Raw genomic sequence first — 23,039 nt, forward strand, 5'->3', positions numbered from 1 at the left:
TAGAACTAAATAAAGACTCAACTAAATCAAGATATAAGACAGTAACTACATACTCCTTAAACTTGACAGTTGTATAACATTTAAGCTTGCCAGGTATGTTAGTCAGCTCATGCTGCCATAACAAACTAACAGATTAGGTGGCTTAACCATCTGAAATTGATTTTTTCACAGTCCTGGAAACTGGAAGTCCAAGACCAGGGTACCAGCCTAGTTAGGTTCTGGTGAGAGCTCTCTTCCTGGCTTGCGTGGCCACCTTCTTGCTGTCCTCATAGTGGTACCCTGATCTTGGACTTCCAGCTTCAATGCTGAAGCATGAACTAAGTTAAACCAATCAGCACATTCTAACCCCTTGCCAAAGTGATCACTTCAGGTATACTACCTAAGCCAGCCAATACAATCAAAGTGAGTCTATGATCGTCCACTGGGAATTCAGAGACATAGAAGCTTTCTCTCAATATCAATAACTTAGAATTGCTGTCTACTTTGTCAGCCTGTGAGAGGGCAAAGTTGAGAGAAGTATAAAAAATAAATATTGATAAATAAGCCAATCAACCAACTAATCAATCAAAACCAAAAAACACAGCTGGAGCTCTGATTAAACTATACTTGAACCCTAACTACCTATAAACTTGTTAAATGTTATAAACCAATATATTCCTTTTGTAGTTTAAGCCAAGTTGAGTTGCATTTTCTGTTGTTTCCTAATTGATAAAAACACAATTTAGTAGATTAACTTTCTCTTAGAATGATAATCCAGAAAAATCTTAAGACTCGAACTGTCCCACAAGAATAAATAAAAACAACCTATATGATAGAAAACAGAAACTTTCTTGTATCATGCCATACCCTATTTTCTGCTTTACCATTTGCCACCAATCTGTCATTTAACTGATTACTCATCGACTAAAAGATACCAGCAAGGGGTGGGAGTACCAAATTTATACTAACTGGCTGTGTTTGGGCTTATGGTATTTGTGTGTGTGTGTGTAATGTCAAATCTTTAATGCCTGTCAGCTCTCTTTTCATAAGCCAGCAGGTGAGCAGAAAGCAATTATTAACCCTTAGTGTAACATTCTAGAATTGTACTGATAATTAATACATTTTCTCTATCTTTGAGAGTCAGAAGGATCCCTGACATCAGGGCTCTACTCAGCAAATAGGCTAGAGAGGACCCAATGCCTCTGAATCTATAGGAAAGTGTTGACAATAAAACTTGTGAAGCTTTATTTTTGTTTTATCTTGGGAGAGACTATATGATACAAAGAAAGCTGAGTCTGAAAGCATAATTCATTGAATTTAATCCATGCATTGTCCAAATAGCTTACAATGGGTTCATACGTATATATACCCCCCTTTTAAATTAATCCTAGGCCAACTATTTTAAATTTGAGCATATTCCTTTCATTCTTTGTAACACCTGCCAAGTTACATTTTCACACAACTGCAAATACTGTGTGCATATAAATTATGCTTTCTAATTTTCTATATATTTTCCTATGATACTGTAGTACTTACAATTATAAATCTAATGGTTATGCAATGATCCGCTAAACAGATAAACAATAATTCAGATAGCAATCTATATTTAGATATTGTCATGTTTGATATCAAAATTTTAAAATAAAGGATGAACTAATGTAACATTTTGGATTATTTCCTTAGGAAAAATAATCAAAAATGGATTTATTGAATCAAATCATAAAACATTTTTGTAGCTTTTGATAGAAATGCCAAAATTCTTTCCAAAGTTGTATGATTTACATGGAAACTAGTAATATCCAATGCATCAATTCCTATAATAGCTCAACTGTTACATTTTCTGAAACTCAAGGAAAATTTCTGAAAATACGTTCCATAACGGGTTTATCTGTGATGCTTCTTAAAAAGAGACAAATTTCTGGAATTTACCCCTATTCTAGAATCAGAATCTCTCAGCTGTGACCTAGGAATATATAATTTAATAAATTCCTAACCTTTGTACAATAAAATTTGCCCAATAAAGTTTGAGAACTATTCTAGTTAAGTACATATAGTGCTTTCGCAGATTATCTAAATAACTCAAATTATAAAAATAATGACAGCATCTACTGAGTGCTCTCCACTTAGCAGAATCTGTTCTAAGAGCTCTTACTTATATTACCTCATTTAAGCCTCACAATAATCCTACGTGGCAGGTAAGATTATTATCCCAGTTTTACGGATATGAAAACTGAGGCCCAGTGGTTAAGAAGCCCTGTTAAGAGGAAAACATACTATTTCAATCCAGGTTGTCACACGAGGATCTGAGCTCTTAACTTTTGTGCTATATTGTCTTGCATGTCAATTATTTTCCCAGATACTACTCCACCATAAATACTACTTACCAGATGTTCCACCTGAGGGTAAGGAAGCAGATCTGATTAAGTGTGCTACAGAAAAGATAAAGCAGTATAAAATAAAAGGAGAGAATTAAGTATAGGGAGTATAAAATATAGGGAGAAATAATATTTGTAAAGCACCTTAAAAAGAAAATTTATACATATAGTGCTATTTTTATATTCATGTATATGTGAAAAAGACATATCACGACCTGGCTAACTAGCAGCTTCTGAAACGTGATGATGCACGAACTAAACTTAGATCCACTTTAACATAGCTCATATAATATGTAAAGTATTTTGAAAAAGAGACTTCTCAGATTCCAAACCCTGAATATATATTCTGGGATTTATAATCAAAGAGAAGCAAATTATTATATGACTGATGACTGGAATCTATGTACCACATATTTGTATTGTAGAAGTAATTCTAGTATTTCCACAACTTAATATATAAAGTTATTAACTTTTGAAATATGAATAACTTAGAACTTAGGGTGATTTATGGGAATAGTCAAGTATGTACAATTGCATTAATAATCTCCATGTTTTTCTGGATCCAGCCCATTTCATGCACACTACTGTCAGTTAATTATCCTTTTAATGACAATTCCCAACATGCCTTTCCTGCTCACAAGTTTTCTTTCCTTTGCCATTCAAGTCCCTTCCTTCAATAGTTTCCCATTACTTTCTTTTATGTATTTAATGCACTGCACATTCATTATTTGCCAAACAATTCCTATTCTTTTTTTTTTTTAAATACCCACAACTGTGCTCCTACAATCTACCTTATCTCTGGATATTGATAATTCAAACACTCTTTCCTTTTCCTTAATGAAGCCTTTGGCCAAAAGGAGATAGACGCTCCCTTTCGAATACTCTATACTTTTTTTTTTTTTGACACCTTTACTGGAGTATAATTGCTTTACAATGGTGTGTTAGTTTCTGCTTTATAACAAAATGATTCAGTTATACATATACATATGTTCCCATATCTCTTCCCTCTTATGTCTCCCTCCTTCCCACCCTCCCTATCCCACCCCTCTAGGTGGTCACAAACTACCTACCTGATCTCCCTGAGCTATGCGGCTGCTTCCCTCTAGCTATCTATTTTATGTTTGGAAGTGTATATATGTCCATGCCACTCTCTCACTTTGTCACAGCTTACCCTTCCCCCTCCCCATATCTGCAAGTCCGTGCTCTAGTAGGTCTGTGTCTTTATTCCCGTCTTACCACTAGGTTCTTCATGACATTTTTTTTTCTTAGATTCCATATATATGTGTTAGCATACGGTATTTGTTTTTCTCCTTCTGACTTACTTCACTCTGTATGACAGACTCTAGGTCTATCCACTTCACTACAAATAACTCAATTTCATTTCTTTTTATGGCTGAGTAATATTCCATTGTATATATGTGCCACATCTTCTTTATCCATTCATCTGTTGATGGACACTTAGGTTGCTTCCATGTCCTGGCTATTGTAAATAGAGCTGCAATGAACATTTTGGTACATGGCTCTTTTTGAATTCTGGTTTTCTCAGGGTATATGCCCAGTAGTGGGATTGCTGGGTCGTATGGTAGTTCTATTTTTAGTTTTTTAAGGAACCTCCATACTGTTCTCCATAGTGGCTGTATCAATTTACATTCCCACCAACAGTGCAAGAGGGTTCCCTTTTCTCCACACCCTCTCCAGCATTTATTGTTTATTGAGTTCATGCAGCTCAACATCAAAAAAACAAACAACCCAATCCAAAAATGGACAGAAGACCTAAATAGACATTTCTCCAAAGAAGATATACAGACTGCCAACAAACACATGAAAGAATGCTCAACATCATTAATCATTAGAGAAATGCAAATCAAAACTACAATGAGATATCATCTCACATCAGTCAGAATGGCCATCATCAAAAAATCTAGAAACACACCATTGTAAAGCAATTATACCCCAATAAAGATGTTAAAAAAAAAAGAAAAATTGAAATTCTGCAGATGAAAGGTATAAAACTGACATGGAGGACTTCCCTGGTGGTGCAGTAGTTTAGAATCTGCCTGCCAATGCAGGGGACACGGGTTCGAGCCCTGGTCCGGGAAGATCCCACATGCCGCGGAGCAACTAAGCCCATGCGCCACAACTACTGAGCCTGTGCTCTAGAGCCTGCAAGCCACAACTACTGAAGCCTGCACGTCTAGAGCCCATGCTCCACAAGAGAAGGCACCGCAATGAGAAGCCTGTGCACCACAATGAAGAGTAGCCCCCGACTGCCGCAACTAGAGAAAGCCCGGGTGCAGCAACGAAGACCCAACGCAGCCATAAATAAATAAATTTATTTTTTAAAAAAAGACATGGAAATTCACTAGGGGAACATTAAATATGAATTGGCAATAGAAAGAATTGATGAAATTGGAGATAAAGGAATGGAGATTAGGTAAACCAAAGAACAGAGAGAAAAGAATAAAGAAAGATGAACAGGGGCTCAGAAAAGTCTGGGACACCACCAAAAACATCAATGTATGTGTAATGGGAGTATCAGGAGAAAATAAAGTGAATGAAGCTGAAAAATATTACAAGGAAAAATGGCTGAAAACTTCCAAAATTTGATGAAAAACATTGGTCTACACATCTGAGTGTCTCAACCAACTCCAATTAAGATAAGACATCCACAAATAAACCCACTACAGTAAAAATGTGAGAGACAAAACCATGAAAGTAAAAAGAAAACTGAATTATCACATATTATGGAACTCCAATAAGATAAACATTTGACTTCTCATCAGAAACAGAGACTAGAATGCAGTAGAATGAATGATATATTTAGACCACTGAAAGAAAAAAAATGGGTCAAATAAAAATTTAAGTCCAGGGAAGTAATATTTCAAAAATGAGGGCAAAATAAAGATATTCATAGATAAATAAAATAGGCAGAATTTATTGTTAGCTGAACTACCTTACAATAAATACTAAAAAACTTTCAAGACTGAAAGCCAATACCCCAGAGTAATTACAATATACACGGAGACACACAGACACACACAATGAAGAGCGAAGGTAACTGTGTAGGTTAATTATAAAAGACAGTATAATTGTATACTTCTTTTTTTCTTAACTGATTGAAAGAGCAACTGTATAAAATGATGTTTGTATGTATATAGAGAAAGACCTAATTATATTGTTGGGCCTATAGCACATAAAAACAAAATATAATTGACAAAATAACACAAGAACCTTGAGGGACAAGGCTGTGTTGGGTTAGGAAACATACTAGATGATAACCCCACAAGAACAAATGAAAAGAATAAAAAATAGTAAGAATATTAACATAATGAACACTTTTATACACACATACTTTGTTTCCTGAAAAGATATAAAATTATATAACCTAATTATAACAATTTATGTGTTGGGATTGTAACATTTTTGAGAAAATATGTATAATAATTGTTTTTAAAAAGGGAGGAAAATAAATAGAGCTATACAGTATTAATATTTCTATATCTCACACAAATTAAGTTATTATAAATAAGTAGGATCTGTTAAGATATTTGTTGTAAGCCATAGAGTAACCACTAAGAAAATACTTCAAAAATATAGTGAAAAATTGTTAAAGATATTAAAATGTTACTCTGTTGGAAAACTGGATGTCCATATGCAAAAGAATGAGTTGGATTCTTACCTTATGCCTTACATAAAAATTAATTTAATATGGATCTAAGACCTCAATGTAAGACTTAAAACTACAAAACTCTCAGAATCAAACATAGGCCAAGGGAATTTCCTGGTGGTCCAGTAGTTAAGGCTCTGCACTCCCAATGCAGGGAGCCCAGGTTCGATCCCTGGTCAGGGAACTAGATCCCACATGCCACAACTAAAGATCCCACACACCGCAACGAAGATCCCACACGCTGCAATGAAGCTCCTGCATGCTGCAGCTAAGACCTGGTGCCACCAAATAAACAAATATTAAAAAAAAAAAAATAGGCCAAGAGCTTCATAACATTGGATCTGTCAGTGATTTCTTGGATAAGACATCAAAGGCACAGGCAAAAAAAGAAAAAGAAAAAGACAAACTGGACTTCATTAAAATTAAGAAATGTTCTTCATCAAACAACAATGTCAACAAAGGTTAAAGGCAACCCACAGAATGGGAGAAAATGTGGGCAATTAATATACGTAATAAGGGATTAATATCCACATTATACAGAGAACTCCAAAAACTCAATAACAAAAAAACAAATAACCCAATTCAATAATGGGCAAAGGACTTGAATAGACACTTCTCAAAGAAGACACACAAATGGCTAATAAGCACATGGAAAGATGTTCAACATCTCTAATTATCAGGGAAATTGAGGTTCTACCTCACACCCATTAGGATGGCTACTATAGCTTAAATGTGGAAGTAATCTAAGTATACTTTGACAAATTAACTGATAAACCAAATGGGCTATTTGCATACACTGGAATATAATTCAGCCCTAAAAAGGAAGGAAATTTTGATACGCTGCAACATGGATGAACTCTGAAGACATTATGGACATTATGTTAAGTGAAATAAGTCAGTTATAAAACAATATATACTGTATGATTCTACTTATATGAGGTTTCTGGAGTAGTCAAAATCATAGAGACAGAAGTAGAATACTGGTTGCCAGGAGCAATTCCTGGGAACTGCAGAGAAGCACAGAACTGGAGTTAGTGTTTAATGGGTACAGAGTTTCATTTGGGGAAGATGAAAACGTTCTGGAGATAGATGTTGGTGATAAGTGCACAAAAATACACACATAATACCATCAAATTATACACTTAAAAATTGTTCAGATGGTAAACTTCATTGTGTGTATTTTACCACAATACAAAAATTTGGGGGGAAAGGGGGTGATTCTGGCACTTCCTTAAAATGTTAAAATATGAAGTTACCATATGACCAAGCAATTCTACCGCTTGCTCTATATTAAAGAGAAAAGACAACATACTTCCATACAAAAACCTTTACAACTAATGTTCATAGCAGTATTATTCATAATTCCAAGAAGTGGGAAAATCGCACTGTCCATTAACTGATGAATGGATAAACAAAATGTGGTATATCCATACAGTGAAATAATATTTGGCAATAAAAATAATGAAGTATTGACATGTGAAACAACATGGATGGACTTTGAAAATACTATGCTCAGTGAGAGAAGCCAGTCAGAAAAGGAACATATTTATTTATTTATGCAAATTATCCCAAACAGGCAAATATATAGACAACGAGTAAACTAATAGTTGTCTAGGAGGGGGGAGGTTGGGGAGTCGTTTCTGGGGCAATGAAAATATTCTAAAAAACTGATGGTGGTGATGAGAGCACAACTCTGTGAATACAATAAAAACCATTAAGAATTGGAATTGGCCAGCAAGATGGCAGAGTAGAAGGATGTGAGCTCACCTCCTCTTACAAAAACACCAAAAATCACAACTAACTGCTGAACAACCATTGACCCAAAAAAAAAAAAAAAAAAAAAGCTGCAACCTACCAAAAAAGATACCCTACATCCAAAGACAAAAAGAAGCCACAACGAGATGGTAGAAGGGGTGCAACTGTGATAAAATCAAATCCCATACTCGCCATGTGGATAACCCCCAAACTGGAAAATAATTATACCACAGAAGTTCTCCTACACAAGTGAAAGTCCTGAGCCCCACGTCAGGCTTTCCAGCCTGGGGGTCTGGCAACAGGAGGAGTAGCTGCCAGAGAATCTGGCTTTGAAGGTCAGCAGGATTTGATCGCAAGAATTCCACACAACTGGGGGAAACAGAAACTCCACTCTTGGAGGGTGCATACAAGGTCCTGTTCACACCAGGACCCAGGGGAAAAAATCAGTGACCTGTGGGCCAGGCCTACCTGCCAGTATTGGAAGGTCTTCTGCAGTTGATAGCAATATAATCTTACCTCAGGAAACAAGAAAAATCTCTAATAAACAACCTAAAATTAAACCTAAAGCAACTAGAGAAAGAAGAGCAAACAAAACCCAAAGGTAGTATTAATAGAAGGAAAGAAATTATAAAGATGAGAGCAGAAATAAATGAAATAGAAACAAAGGAAACAACAGAAAAGATCAATGAAACTAAAAGCTGGTTCTTCAAAAAGATAAACTGAATTGATAAACCTTTAGCCACACTCATCAAGAAGAAAAGGGAGGGCTTCCCGGGTGGCGCAGTGGTTGCGAGTCCGCCTGCCAATGCAGGGGACACGGGTTCATGCCCCGGTCTGGGAGGATCCCACATGCCACAGAGTGGCTGGGCCTGTGAGCCATGGACGCTGAGCCTGTGCGTCTGGAGCCTGTGCTCCGCAACAGGAGAGGCCACAACAGTGAGGGGCCCGTGTACCGCAAAAAAAAAAAAAAAAAAAAAGAAAAAAGGGAGAGGATTCAAATCAATAAAATTAGAAATGAGAAGGGAGAAGTTCCAACAGACACCACAGAAATACAAAGGATCATTAACAACTCTATGCCAATAAAATGGACAACCTGGAAGAAAGGAACAAACTCGTAGAAAGGTACAATCTCCCAAGACTGAACCAAGAAGAAATAGAAAATATCAACAGACCAATCACAAGTACTGAGATTGAAACTGTGAGTAAAGATCTTCCAACAAACAAAAGTCCAGGACCAGATGGCTTCACAGGCGAATTCTATCAAATATTCTGAGACGAGTTAACACCTATCCTTCTGAAACTATTCCAAAAAATTGATGAGGAAGGAATACTCCCAAACTCACCCTATGAGGCCACCATCACCCTGATACCAAAACCAGACAAAGATACCATGAAAAAAAATTACAGGCAATATCACTGATGAACATAGACGCAAAAATCCTCAACAAAATACCAGCAATCCAAATCCAACAATACAATAAAAGGATCATACACCATGATCAAGTGGCATTTATCCCAGGGATGCAAGGATTTTTCAATATCCACAAATCAGTCAGTATGACACACCACATCAACAAATTGAAGAATAAAAACCATGATCACCTCAATAGATGCAGAAAAAGCTTTTGACAAAATTCAACACCCATTTATGATAAAAACTCTCCAGAAGTGGGCACAGAGGGAATATACTTCAACATAATAAAGGCCATACTTGAAAAACCTACAGCTAACATCATACTCAATGGTGAAAAGCTGAAAGCACTTCCTCTAAGATCAGGAACAAGACAAGGATGTCCACTCTTGCCACTTTTATTCAACATAGTTTTGGAAGTGCTAGTCACAGCAATCAGAGAAGAAAAAGAAATAAAAGAAATCCAAATTGGAAAAGAAGTAGTAAAACTGTCACTGCAAATTACTTAATATTGGGTTGGCCAAAAAGTTCATTCAGGTTTTTCTGTAACATCTTAAGGAAAAATCTGAACAAACTTTTTGGCCAACTCAATATTATTCACAGAAAATCTTAAAGATGCTACCAGAAAACTAGTAGAGGTCATCAATGAATCCGGTACAGTTGCAGGATACAAAATTAATACACAGGTATCTGTTGCATTTCTACACACTAACAACAAAAGATCAGAAAGAGAAATTAAAGAAACAATCACATCAAAAAGAATAATTCCTAGGTTTATTCATACCTAGGAATGAACCTACCTAAGGAGACAAAAGACCTGTACTCCAAAAACTATAAAATGCTGATGAAAGAAATTAAAGATGACACAAAGAGATGAAAAGATATACCGTGTTCTTGGATTGGAAAAATCAATATTGTCAGAATGAGTATAATACCCAAGGCACTCTACAGATTCAATGCAATCCCTATCAAATTACCAATGGCATTTTTCACAGAACCAGAACAAAAAATCTTAAAATTTGTATGGAGACACAAAAGACCCTGAACAGCCAAAGCAATCTTGAGAAAGAAAAACAGAGCTGACTTCGAAGCTACAGTAATCAAAACAGTATGGAACTGGCACAAAAACCAAAATACAGATCAATGGAGCAGGATAGAAAGCCCAGAAAAAAACCCATGCACCTATGGTCAATTAATCTACAACAAAAGAGACAAGAATATACAATGGAGGAAAGACAATCTCTTCAATAAATGGTGCTGGGAAAACTGGACAGCTATGTGTAAAAAATGAAATTAGAACATTCTTTAACACCATACACAAAAATAAGCTCAATATGGATTAAAGACCTAAATGTAAGATCAGATACAATAAAACTCTTAGAAAATTCTCTGACATAAACTGCAGCAATATCTTTTCCAAGCCATATGCTAGAGTAATGGAAATAAAAACAAAAATAAACAAATGGGACCTAATTAAACTTAAAAGCTTTTGCACAGCAAAGGAAGCCATAAACAAAATGTAAAGACAACCCACAGAATGGGAGAAAATATTTGCAAACGATGTGACCCACAAGGGATTAATCTCCAAAATTTACAAACAGTTCATCCGGCTCAATATCAAAAAAACAAATAACCCAACCAAGAAATGGGCAGAAGACCTAAATAGACATTTCCCCAAAGAAGACATACAGATGGCCAAGAGGCACATGAAAAGCTGCTCAACATCGCTAATTATTAGAGAAATGCAAATCAAAACTACAATGAGATATCACCTCACACCAGTCACAATGGCCATCATCAAAAAGTCTACAAACAATAAATGCTGGATAGGGTACAGAGAAAAGGGAACCCTCCTACACTGTTGGTGGGAATGTAAATTGGTACAGTCACCATGGAGAATAGTATGGAGGTTCCTTAAGAAACCAAAAATAGAGCTACCATATGATCTAGCAATCCCACTCCTGGGCATATATCCAGAAAAAAACATGGTTCAAAAGGATACATGCACCTCAGTGTTCACTGCAGCACTGTTTACAGTAGCCAAGACACGGAAGCAACCTAAATGTCCATCGACGGATGGATGGATAAGGAAGATGTGTTACATATATACAATGGAATATTACTCAGCCATTAAAAAGAATGAAATAATGCCAACCTCAACAACATGGATGGATCTGGAGATCACCATACTAAGTGAGGTAAGTCAGACAAATATCATATGATATCGCTTATATGCAGAATCTAAAAAAAAAAAAAGATACAAATGAACTTACTTACAAAACAGAAATAGATTCATAGACTTAGAGGACAAACTTATGGTTACCGGGGAGAAGGGTGGAGGGGAGGGACAGATTGGGAGCTTGGGATTGACATGTACACTGCTGTATTCAGAACAGATAACCAACAAGGACCTACTGCATAGCACAGGGAATGCTGCTCAATATTCTGTAATAACCTAAATGGGGAAAGAATTTGAAAAAGAATAGATACATGTAAATGTATAACTGAATAGCTTTGCTGTACACCTGAAACTAACACAACATTGTTCATCAACTATGCTCCAATATAAAATAAAAATTTTAAAACAACCCATTAAAGTGTACACTTTAAATGGATGAACTGTATGGTATATGATTTAGATCTCAATAAAGAATAAAGTTGTCTAGACATTAAAAAGATCCTTAGAAAAGGAGGATAATGCTTCTTCTGTTCAGGCTCCCTACCTGCTCCCCACTCCCTCCAAAAAAAAAAGTTAAAGTAAATTCACAAAGAATTAGAAGTGCAACAAACAATTTCAGCAAGTCTTAATCTCTTCAGTGATAGCCAGATCAAATCTAAAACACTGTCTTCAGTTTTTCCATTACACTTTAAGGGAGGCACTGACAAACTACAGCTTGTTTTGGATGGCTTTCTCAAATCCAATTATCCTGACTAAATCTCTGGTCTGAATAAATCAATGAAATAACTAAATTTAAAAGTTATAAATAACATATATAACAAATGATCTAATTCTACCCTTTTGAGAATGTAATATACTTTATTAGGACACACAACTGACCTTTGGATTACATCTTTTTAGCAATATCTGACACCTTCCCAAACCACTGTCCTTTATAAAGGTATTCTGGAAACAGAAAGAGTAACCTGAAGTCCATTTTATTAAAAACTGTCCCCCAAATTGTGGCAAGGACCATGCCTGCTTTATTTACCATTATTTTCCAGGTCCTACCATATTAAATGACACATAGTATATACTCAACAACTATTCACTAGTTATTTTTTAAGCACTTCTAAATTCTTGACTTAATGATAGAGGAGAAAAGAATGTTTTAAACTAAGTATTAAAAAGTACCCTATTTACATTTCATTTTTTTCTGCTAAAAAATGTCAAAACTTAATATCACTTTGCTTCCAATTTAAGTGAACTATAAAAATTTGCACTCAATGCCAGGTGGCTAAGTGAAAGTCTGACCAGAATATAAATGTCACTTCACCTCACAAAGTGCAACTCAAATATTTTTCGTCTGACTATGCTCTTAGTTATTTATAAAAGAGGGAAAGATAAGATACAACTTTACAGAAAAGAAAAATATCTTAACTTACTTTTTAAATTACTGTCTTTTAAGAAACAAGTTAAAGTAAGACTGAATTACTCAAATTATTTTTTTTCCTCTACAAAGTTATGCTATGAGAGTTATTTTCAAAGTGAACTGTTCAGAAATAGATTCAATTTTGAAAATGCTTTCAGGGATCTTCCTCGATTTCATCAGGAAAAAATGGAATCCTTTGTTGGCGACATCTTCTCAGTATTCTAAACAGCAACTGCCTATAAATCAAAACCATGAGGATTTGTGACTCCTTTTGCTCATGGAGTTAGGTCTCTCATTTATGTCATACACACTTAGAAAGATACTGAGGCTGCAGAAGGAACCAATGCTGATCAAAGTTTAAATACAGCTATTAGGTCAACAGAGGGTAGACTTTTGTATTGAACACCAATAAAGGGCTGAATGTTAGAACTGCCTGAAGAATGGGGAAAACGCAGGTTTTGCCAATGTATATTCACTATACATTCAGTCTGTTACTCTCTTACTCTTTCCATTACCCATTCTTTCATTTAGTCACTAAATCGCACATTCATTCCTTCACTCAACTATTTAAGGAATATGTCTGGTTGGGTCTATTGTGGTAGGTGGTAGCGATATAAGATTAAACATGAACAGTCTCTGCCCTTAAGTAAGTTATAATCTATTGAGAAATACAGATAGTACATACACAAACAATGATAATATAGTGTAAAAAGCTATGATAGAAGTTTAGGCAACATATAGGAGGAGCACATGGGAGATCATAGAGGACTCCAGGAAGGAAAAAAATCCAAGCTCTATCAGCTCAACCAGCCTTCCTCCCTAAATGGATTACCCTAAATTTAAAATTTAGGCTTCCTTCTTAACGTTCATTTAATCTCTCTCGGAAGGTAAAAAAAGATTAGGGTAGTTAACATTTACCACAGTGACCAGGTAGGAGTGGAAAGAAGGGGCAGCAAGGGCTAGTCTCCTTTAAACTGCTGCCCAATTGTCTAGTATTGTGGACGTTTTCCCAGCTGGGTAAAGGTAATTTAATTCTCCTTACTCTCAAAGAATAGTATTTTAAAACTTTAAACTCTTAAAACATCTAGAAAAGAAATAAATGGGTCTCTTCTCCTAGCTTTTCTTTTGTCATTTTCTTCCTAATGTGGGCTGAGTCACAAGCAGGTGTTTCTTAGGAAACTCATTAGGGAAGCATACTTAGGCAGACTTTTGATTAGCAAGCTTCTTTACCTGCCTGTTTGTCTTCCCAACCAACAACCAACAATCTTTCACTGAAAAATCCAAAAGGAGTTCATATATAGGACTCAACTGTCATTATTTCATTGAGGCTTTTCCTTTGCACGTGTTAAATCTCACTTTCAATCTCACGTTTAGTCTCTGCAGATACCAACATAAACCATAACCAAAGGAAACAAAAATTCTGTTCCACCTCCTCCTAATAAAAATTGAGGAAAAAATATATATATAAAAGTTCATGGTGAGAGAACAATTAAATGATCAAAAGTCATATACCTACAAGCCATATAGAAAAAAATATTTTCAAACATTTTAATGTCAGTTCCTAGGTGGCCAGTGCTAAGATGTTATTCCATCATATTTTTAATAAACGCAGCAATACAAACTAAAACCAAATGTGAAGTCATTATGCTGTAGATCTTAAACTTACACAGTGCTGTATGTCAATGATATCTCAATAAAACTGGAAAAAAATTTTTTTAAATGTGAGAACAAAATCAAGAAAGTCAAAACTCAGGCGAGGAGTAGAAAGAACGCAATGCCTGGTTGTCAGGAGGCCCATCACCATGTAGTTTTAGGACCTTAGATAAATCACAACTCAGCTGAGCTTTAGGTTTTACATCTCTAAATTGACAGAACTAAACTAATTGAGTATGATTCCCATGCAGAAAAGGCAATTTCAATGTAGTGGGCAATAGACTGTAAGATGATGGAAGGTGCAAATGGAAACTAGCCAACTCCCAGCAAAAAGCAGGATATACAGTCATACAACACAAGGATACAAATTCTGCTAACAACCTGAACTAGTTTGGAGCAATCTTCCTTAGTCAAACCTCCAGATGAAAATGCAATCCCCAGCCAACACTTAGATTTGCAATCTTGGGAGATCCTGAGCAAAGGAACCAGTTAAACTGTGCCCAAAATCCTGACTGTGAGATAATAAATACGTATTGTTTTAAGAAAGTTTGTGGTAATCTGTTACATGGCAATATAAAACTAATATAAGTAGACAATGCAATCATTCATTTTTTCACTCTGACCATCAGTGTCAGATGTATCAATGTGTTCTTGATAAACGAAATACATGGATATCAAAACTTTGTTTTAATCACTAGTTTTAATCTCGTAGACTCTCATTCATCTTCAGCCAAACTGAGTTTCTAAAAAGTGTAACATACCCCTGGAGTTTCTATTCATTCTCATAATCAATCATTCTCTCCCTCTCTCTCTGTTATTCCTTCTTTGCTCCCTCCATTCCTCCTTTCCTGCTTTTTTTTTTTCCTTAACAAAAGCTTCATTTCAAGGATCACCTCTTTTTAAAATACTTTGTCAGTGCTCCCATTAAACTTTTATATGCCTCTATAATAATATTCCTCAGTTAAGGTATTACAATGGAAAGGGGAATAAGAATCTTTGACTCCTTTTCCTTTTTTGACTGATAGCGGTAAAGTTTCTCTTTTTAAGAAAGAAGTATGGAAAGACAGAAATAATCTGTTATTATTCCACCTGCTGTCTAGCCAGTTGTAATTAATGTAATAAATTCATCTGAGTCATTTCACATTTGCGTGTGTGTACTACATCAACAGTAAATAATATCAGGAAATAGGGAACAACTATTATCAATTAATTGAACTATGCAGTCCTTTAAAATTATTATAGCTATTACTACCAATACCTATGTAATTGAGATGATATGGGAAGGCAAGCAAAATGTTCTGCTTTAAAATAATAACAATTCTTGACAATGTATACATTTGTCCTTAAATTAACAGCTGAGACTGAATACACTACACATCTCTTAGTTTTATCACTCTTTTTCTGGAACTATCTTCTCTCTCATTTAATTAGGATATTCCACCATTCTGACCACAGGCACCTCTCCCATGACTGGTAAGTAAAGATAGCCTATACCCCTGGCCACAGTGATTGGCGGAGGTTTGGACACATGACCAGATTAACAAAATCAGAATTATTCCATGAGATTTTATGTTTTAGAGATGAAGTGAAGAGAGATCATGAAGCTAGAAGGAAGGGAATTAGAGTAAGTTATCAGCCATCTTGCCCATTTCATGGAGAAAGCCTGACTGCCGTAAGTGAGAATAAAGCCAAGAAAAACCAAAAGAGATGATGACGGAAAGTGAGAGAAACAAAACCAGTTGCACAAACTCTGTAATTCTCTTCTTTGAGGCTCCCACCCTTGATCTGGTTTCTGAAACTCTTTCTTGATTCCTTGAGAAGTACTCCTTAGTTACATATGCCAATCAAATCACAAATTAGCTTTTGAAGCTAGTTTGACTTAAGTTTCTGTACGCTGAAAATGAAAGAATCAACTAATTAAAATACATTATTTATTTCATTAAAAAATTCTAATACTGGATTGGTCATCTATATGCCTCAGGCAGACAACTCAGATATTATCCATCTTCAATCATATGTTCCTTAATTACAAGAACAATGTCAATTAAACCTAATTGCTGAAGGATGTAAGATGAATATCTACTAGTGTTTTGATTAAATAAATTTTTAAACAAATGAACCCATAAAAACTGCAACATACATTCCCAGGAATGTACGGAATGATGAAAATGAGAGAAAGTCTTCTAAAAGTAAAGTATGATCCAAAGTCTTTGGATTTGCAGTTCTGACATAGAGCACAGTACCATAATACCTTAGCACCAGCCTAGATTAAGCTGTACTGTCCAAATATATACTTTACAGTCTAATAACCATATAATCCAAAAAGGAACCTGATTAAAAATGATAAAAACTTACAGTTAGAGATGTTACTACAGACAAGACAGCTTTGGTATCTGTCTTAGATCTAGCAGAACTATTGGCAGCAGAGCAAAATGAATGATCAATAATGTTTAAAATGCCGTCCTTGGAAAAATCATTTCCACATCAAATGAAATTTATCTTAAGAGAAACAAAGGATAACAATATAAAAACTCTTATATTTTGTTTAATAATTAAAGGTCTCTTGGGACTTCCCTGGTGGCGCAGTGGTTAATCATCCGCCTGCCAACGCAGGGGACATGGGTTCAAGCCCTGATCCGGGAAGATCCAGCATGCCACAGACAACTAAGCCTGTGCGCCACAACTAATAAGTCCGCGCACCACAACTACTGCATCCTGCGTGCTTGGAGCCAGTGCTCCACAACAAGAGAAGCCACCGCAATGAGAAGCCCATGCACCACAACGAAGAGTAGCTCTCGCTCGCCAAAACTAGAGAAAGCCCACATGCAGCAACAAAGACCCAATGCAGCCAAAAATAAAATAATTTAAAAAAACCTAAAGAGAAATATTTTTTAAATATCTTAAAGGTCTCAAAGATACTCTAAAATTGAAATTTAATAAGCAAGCCATAAAAAACATTAAAATTGAAATGTAATCAAAAAGCCGTAAAAAACATTAACTAAAATCATCTACCTGCAGTATGAGAATGTACAGCTCTACGGAAAATAACCACTTCAAAAACCAGTTTATCTTCTGTTGACTGGCATTTTTAAGAAATTCAGTTCACCACGGCAACCTGTCTTAACACCAGCAGATAAGTACAGGCTATATTTAGATATGATTGCTTTCCAGATGGCAATCCTGCCTTTCCTTCATATTTAATGTCATGATCCAAGGGACCAAAATACCATTCAATCAGATTGTAGTGTGAAGACAAGTATACATACTCAGGGGGATGAGGCTGTGTTTCAGGACCATGAAAAGAATAGCTTCCACCAAAGGTGGTAAAATTTGTAAAGAAGCACATAAAGGTAAATAAAATGTTCATGTCTAAGAAATTTACAATCAGATACAACTATTTTGTCCAATTTTATCTTTGTTCTTAAACATTAAATGCCATTATCAAACACTAATGATCTATACTATCAAAATACATTTCAACTAGCAGGTTTTTGTTATTATTTAATTAGTATGCTGCATTTCCAATCAGGCACCTTCTAACCAAAAAAGAAAATTATTTTTTACCCAAAAGCAATCCTTTACAGATTAGGTATAACAAAGAGAAGTATTAATACAAGACAAGTAATACAATACATAACAAGGAAGATTAATTGATTAAAATGATACTGTTATGAAATTACCCTGGATGTATTTGTACTTTATAATCTTTGTAATGACAGTGAAAAGAATTTCTATTTTACTAAGTAACACAGTTTACTTCACAAGGTACCAAAGTATCATAATAATCAGCCAGAGTACGTTTTATTTTTCTTTACTCTCTAGATGAGCTGCATCAAAATTATTAAAGATAAAAGAAGTGAAGTTCAATTAAAAATACCAAGAACACATCACCTCACACCCATTAGGATGGCTACTATATTAAAAAACAAAAACCAACAGAAAATGAGTGTTGGTGAGGAAGTGGAGAAATTGGAACACTTATGCACTGTTGGCAGGAATATAAAATGGTGCAATCACTATGGAAAACACTATGGAAGTTCTTCAAAAACTTAAAAACAGAATTACCATATGATACAGCAATTCTGCTTCTGGGTATATATCCAAAAGAATTGAAACCAGGGTCTCAAGGACATATTGGCACACCCATGTTTAGAGCGGCATTATTCACAACAGCCAAAAGGTAGATGCAACTCAGTGCCCATCAATGGATGAATAAGTAAATGAACTGTGATATATATATATATATATATATATATATATATATATATATATATATATATATATAATGGAACATTACTCAGCCTTAATAAGGAAAGAAATCCTGACACATGCTGGAACTCCCTTGAAGCAATTGTGCTAACTGAAATAAACCCAATCACAAAAAGACAAATATTGCATGATTCCACTTATGAGATTCCTAGAGTATTCCAAAACTACTGAAACAGAAAGAATGGTAGTTGCCAGAGGCTGGGAGGAGGGGAATACAGGGAGTTATTGTTTAATCGGTATAAAGTTACAGTTCTCCAAGATGAAAAACTCTAGGGATAGGCTGCAACAGTGTGTATATACTTAACATTACTGAACTGTACACTTATAAATGGTAAAATTGGTTAAAACAGTAAATTTTATGTTACACTTATTTTACCACAATTAAAAAAAAAAACACCAAGAATATTGACAAGAAGTATTTCCTCATCCATAATACAATTTATCCAGAATTTATAATTAAGATTTCTTCTATTTTATTGAATCATCCTTTCTTAAAAATCACAAGAGGTCATAATTTGGTAAAATCTTTTTCAAAATCTTAACATTACTGAAGCAATTTAAAATACATTCTGAGTAACAGAAAGAAAAACAACAAAGACTGACATAATTGTCATGTTTTGCAAAATTTTCAAGGAATATAAACCTTCCCTATTTGCCCTATAAAGAAAATTACTAATATCCTACATTATGAATTATATTTCTAGTATTCAGAGATGGACAATTCTTCTATGAATTAAACAATTCTTCCTCTGATTTACATATCACATATCTACGATGCACCAAAATTTTTAAGAGCTTTTGCAAATTAAACAAACAAGGCACATCCATCTATACCCCCCACACACACACACACAATCAGCATCAACACAATGAGTAGCACAAACAGGTATTCAATTTCTGTTAGTCCTTTACATTCTTATGTTACATTTCCTCTTTTGATTCTTAAACAGCTTTTAATAATTTCTATAAATGAATCTGAGTTCAAATAATTATCTCTGCTAAATAGTTTATAAATAAGCAATAACAAATCTAAAGCATAAATATGCTAATATGTTTTATCTTTCATCTTCAGCAAATAGACAATGGAAATTTGAAAGCATTTTTGAGAATTATCACTATAGAGAACACAACTGATATAACTTAAAGTATGCTATATACAGTATCTCCTGTATGCTATATACAGTATCTCTTTTTCATATAATAGTCATCTCTGCAGCACAGATAACAAGAAAAAGCAAAAATTTTTATGATTTAAATAGCACATAACTCTCCACTTAAAAAGAACAAAAATTAATTATACCATGTTAATAGTTTCTTGTATGTATGAAAATTACATATCACATTAGATACGTTTCTAACATAACATCAAGTTACATTTGACACTTTTCAATGTGCCATTGAAGACCACAACTAATACAAGAAGTCTCATAAAACAACTCAAATTGACAAATTATACATACAGCAGAGGAAATCATTCTTAAAATGTTTATAATCATAAATAGAAGATAAGTAATTAAAGCTGTTAATTGTTTATTTCAAAATTTAACACACATGCAAATTACTAAGTCAAACAAATCTTTAGGCACATTATTAGCAAAAAGTGAAAGTCAAGTTCCTCTACTTGGTCTTGTACGTAACACCTACAAGACTACGACAGAAACAAATATTCTTAGAGTAACTACCCAAAGAAGAGAGCTTGTCATGTATTCTCCTCACCACAACCTTGCCACAAGTCAGATTCTGCTCTCATTATTACAACAAATCAAAAGTTAGTAACAAGATCAGAAAGTCTTGCTTAGGGATTCACAACTTTATTTTTTTTTTCTCCTCCCATGGCATCCCTCCTTCATCATGTTCACACAATATAGCTCACTCAGTTCACTCAAGCCCAATAATTACTTTTACTACAATGATTTTACTAAAAATCTTGGGTTGTGTACTATACACAGTTTAGATAAACTACAGAGGATCTATCACATTATTCCATTAGCTTGCCATAGATATGAGTATAAAGCAGTCACTTTTGGTTCTGCCCTTTTGCTCTCCTCTGTGGCAGTAAACCTCTCAAACTTCATTCATTCATACATATACACACATACAACTCGGTTTTATTACTATACTTTGTCCACAGATATTCCATACCTGCTCATTTATCTGATTAAGACACTCTACACACCATTCTGAGTGTCAATATTGATCAGATTAGCCTGGGTTCTTCTCAACCTACTTTTTCCTTCTCTCTTTATTCTGTCTTCCTTTCTCACAGCATTAGTGATTGAAACACAGTACTTAATTTTTCTTCACACATCAACTCCTTTCAGCATCAGGAGCTCACGTAGGTGAAGCATAATACAAATCTGCCAGGCATATTAACATAGAGCATTCATTCAATACACATATCTTATTCTAATAATATTTTTTATTTGGAACATTTATTAAAATAACATATTATACAATTTTAGCAACCCTTACACTAGTCAGGAGTACTCATCAAATGCCAGTTATTTTTTGAGGGGATTTTTGCAGAAAAGTTATTTCCGAAATATTTTCTACTTAATGTTACAACATAAACAATTCATATAGAACCAAAAAGTAGTGTACATGAACTGATGAACAAACAGTAAAGAATTACATCAAAAATCTGGGAGTCTGCGCCAGACAAGAGGTATGTACTAAGGTATGTACTAAGTCAATGTTGCTATAGAATAGTAACTCAAAATAAAATATTTCCCATCATAACAACTGAAAAAAACACATTCGTTTTCCACATCAGGCATTTCTTTCCCTACAGAATTTCAGCAAGTAAGAAATATATCTTTAAAAAATGAATTACAGTCATTAATAGTACATTTTGACAATTCTTATTAAGAAAAAAGTTCCTTCCAAATCCAAGTGTCAAGGGCAAAGACAAATTCTTGCTCACTGAATTCTTACATTCAAGACTAATGCCAAGAGACTAATGCCAAGTTAAGAGAATGATGTTAAATTAAGATATCTAGCTACTTTAAAACAGAGACTTAGAATTATTTTGTCCACTCAATGCAGTAGTGATCTGAGATAAATTTCTCTTAGAAATTTTCTCTAAGATTAAATTCCTATTTTAGTGATAGGTGACATTATGAATATTATTCTACATTCTAGGAAGAAGTACCAAAGTATTTCAAAACACTACAACTCATTATTATAATCCAATTTTCAAGTATATTCTCCACAGCTTTTATATTATTGAAGTCCATATAAGCACATTTTTTTCCAAAAACACTGCATTAAAAAGATATATAATCCCACTGTACCAAAAATATACCTTACAAATAATACAATGGAATAATTTATTTTATCCAAATGGGTGACATCTTTCAATGATATTGTAAAGCTTCTTCCCATATCCTCATGCACATGTTATTCAATATTCATTTACTAGGAATATTTATATCCACATAGAACAATTCTATTCTTCATTAAATATTTATAGAACTGAAAGGACAACTTATCAATCTTCCTTTCAATAAAAATCATGGAGAAAGAATATTGACAATCCTTTTGAATGAGGAAAAGAGAGACATTAAAAAAAAAATTAGAGAATTGGGATTGGAAACTCATTTCGAAACTTATTACAATAATGAGTTCATTACAATAACTTCAATATTCAATCATTTTCACCATTCTGTCTTGTAGCTATATTTTTTAATGACTTGGAAAATCATTATGAAATCAATAACCTTCAGGTTCAACACACTCCTGTGTTTTATTCCTCACACAATTTTAAATGAATTACTAGTAAAATCTGGATGAGTATAGATTACATCTGATGTGGAAGAGTAATTTTTTGTTATAATATATTTTACTGAATGCATTAAGTATCATTAAAGAAAGCATCTGCCCACACTCAATTTTCTTTCCCTGCTGCCCAGGGCTTAACTAGTATTGAATGTTTTTTTAATAAAAGGTGATCTTACTGGAAGGATATTTTCCTACAGAAGATAGTATGCATGATTTGCAGTTAATATAAAACTGAAAAAAATTGATTCATGAAATAGAAATAGAAAGTGACATTATATTCTGATATGAAATATGTTCTGATAAAGAATGGAACTGACTCATGAGCCAGAACATTAAAAATTGAAACCTACAAAACTCTTCAAAAACCTTGTGCTATACATAGTGTTCTAATGTAAAACATCAGAAATACATTCAATACAGTCAAGTATATTGTTATTACAAATAACCGTTTTACATTTGTAATTATACTTACAAATGATTATTATAAATTATTCAAAAAAGCTTAAAATTTATGTAAACAAATTCAATCTTGCCTTCCCAAGCAAAACAACTACTAATCA

The 23,039-nt window shown here is 34.3% G+C and overlaps 1 protein-coding gene across 7 annotated transcripts in view; it reads right to left on the reverse strand.

Annotated features, from left to right (window-relative positions):
- GPHN (gephyrin) overlaps positions 1-23,039 on the reverse strand; it is a 617,632-nt gene that overhangs the window by 480,637 nt on the left and 113,956 nt on the right. The gene's annotated exons all lie outside the window — the stretch shown is intronic.

This window comes from Lagenorhynchus albirostris, chromosome 1, assembly GCF_949774975.1.
Source record: "Lagenorhynchus albirostris chromosome 1, mLagAlb1.1, whole genome shotgun sequence".
Lineage (NCBI taxonomy): Eukaryota > Metazoa > Chordata > Mammalia > Artiodactyla > Delphinidae > Lagenorhynchus > Lagenorhynchus albirostris.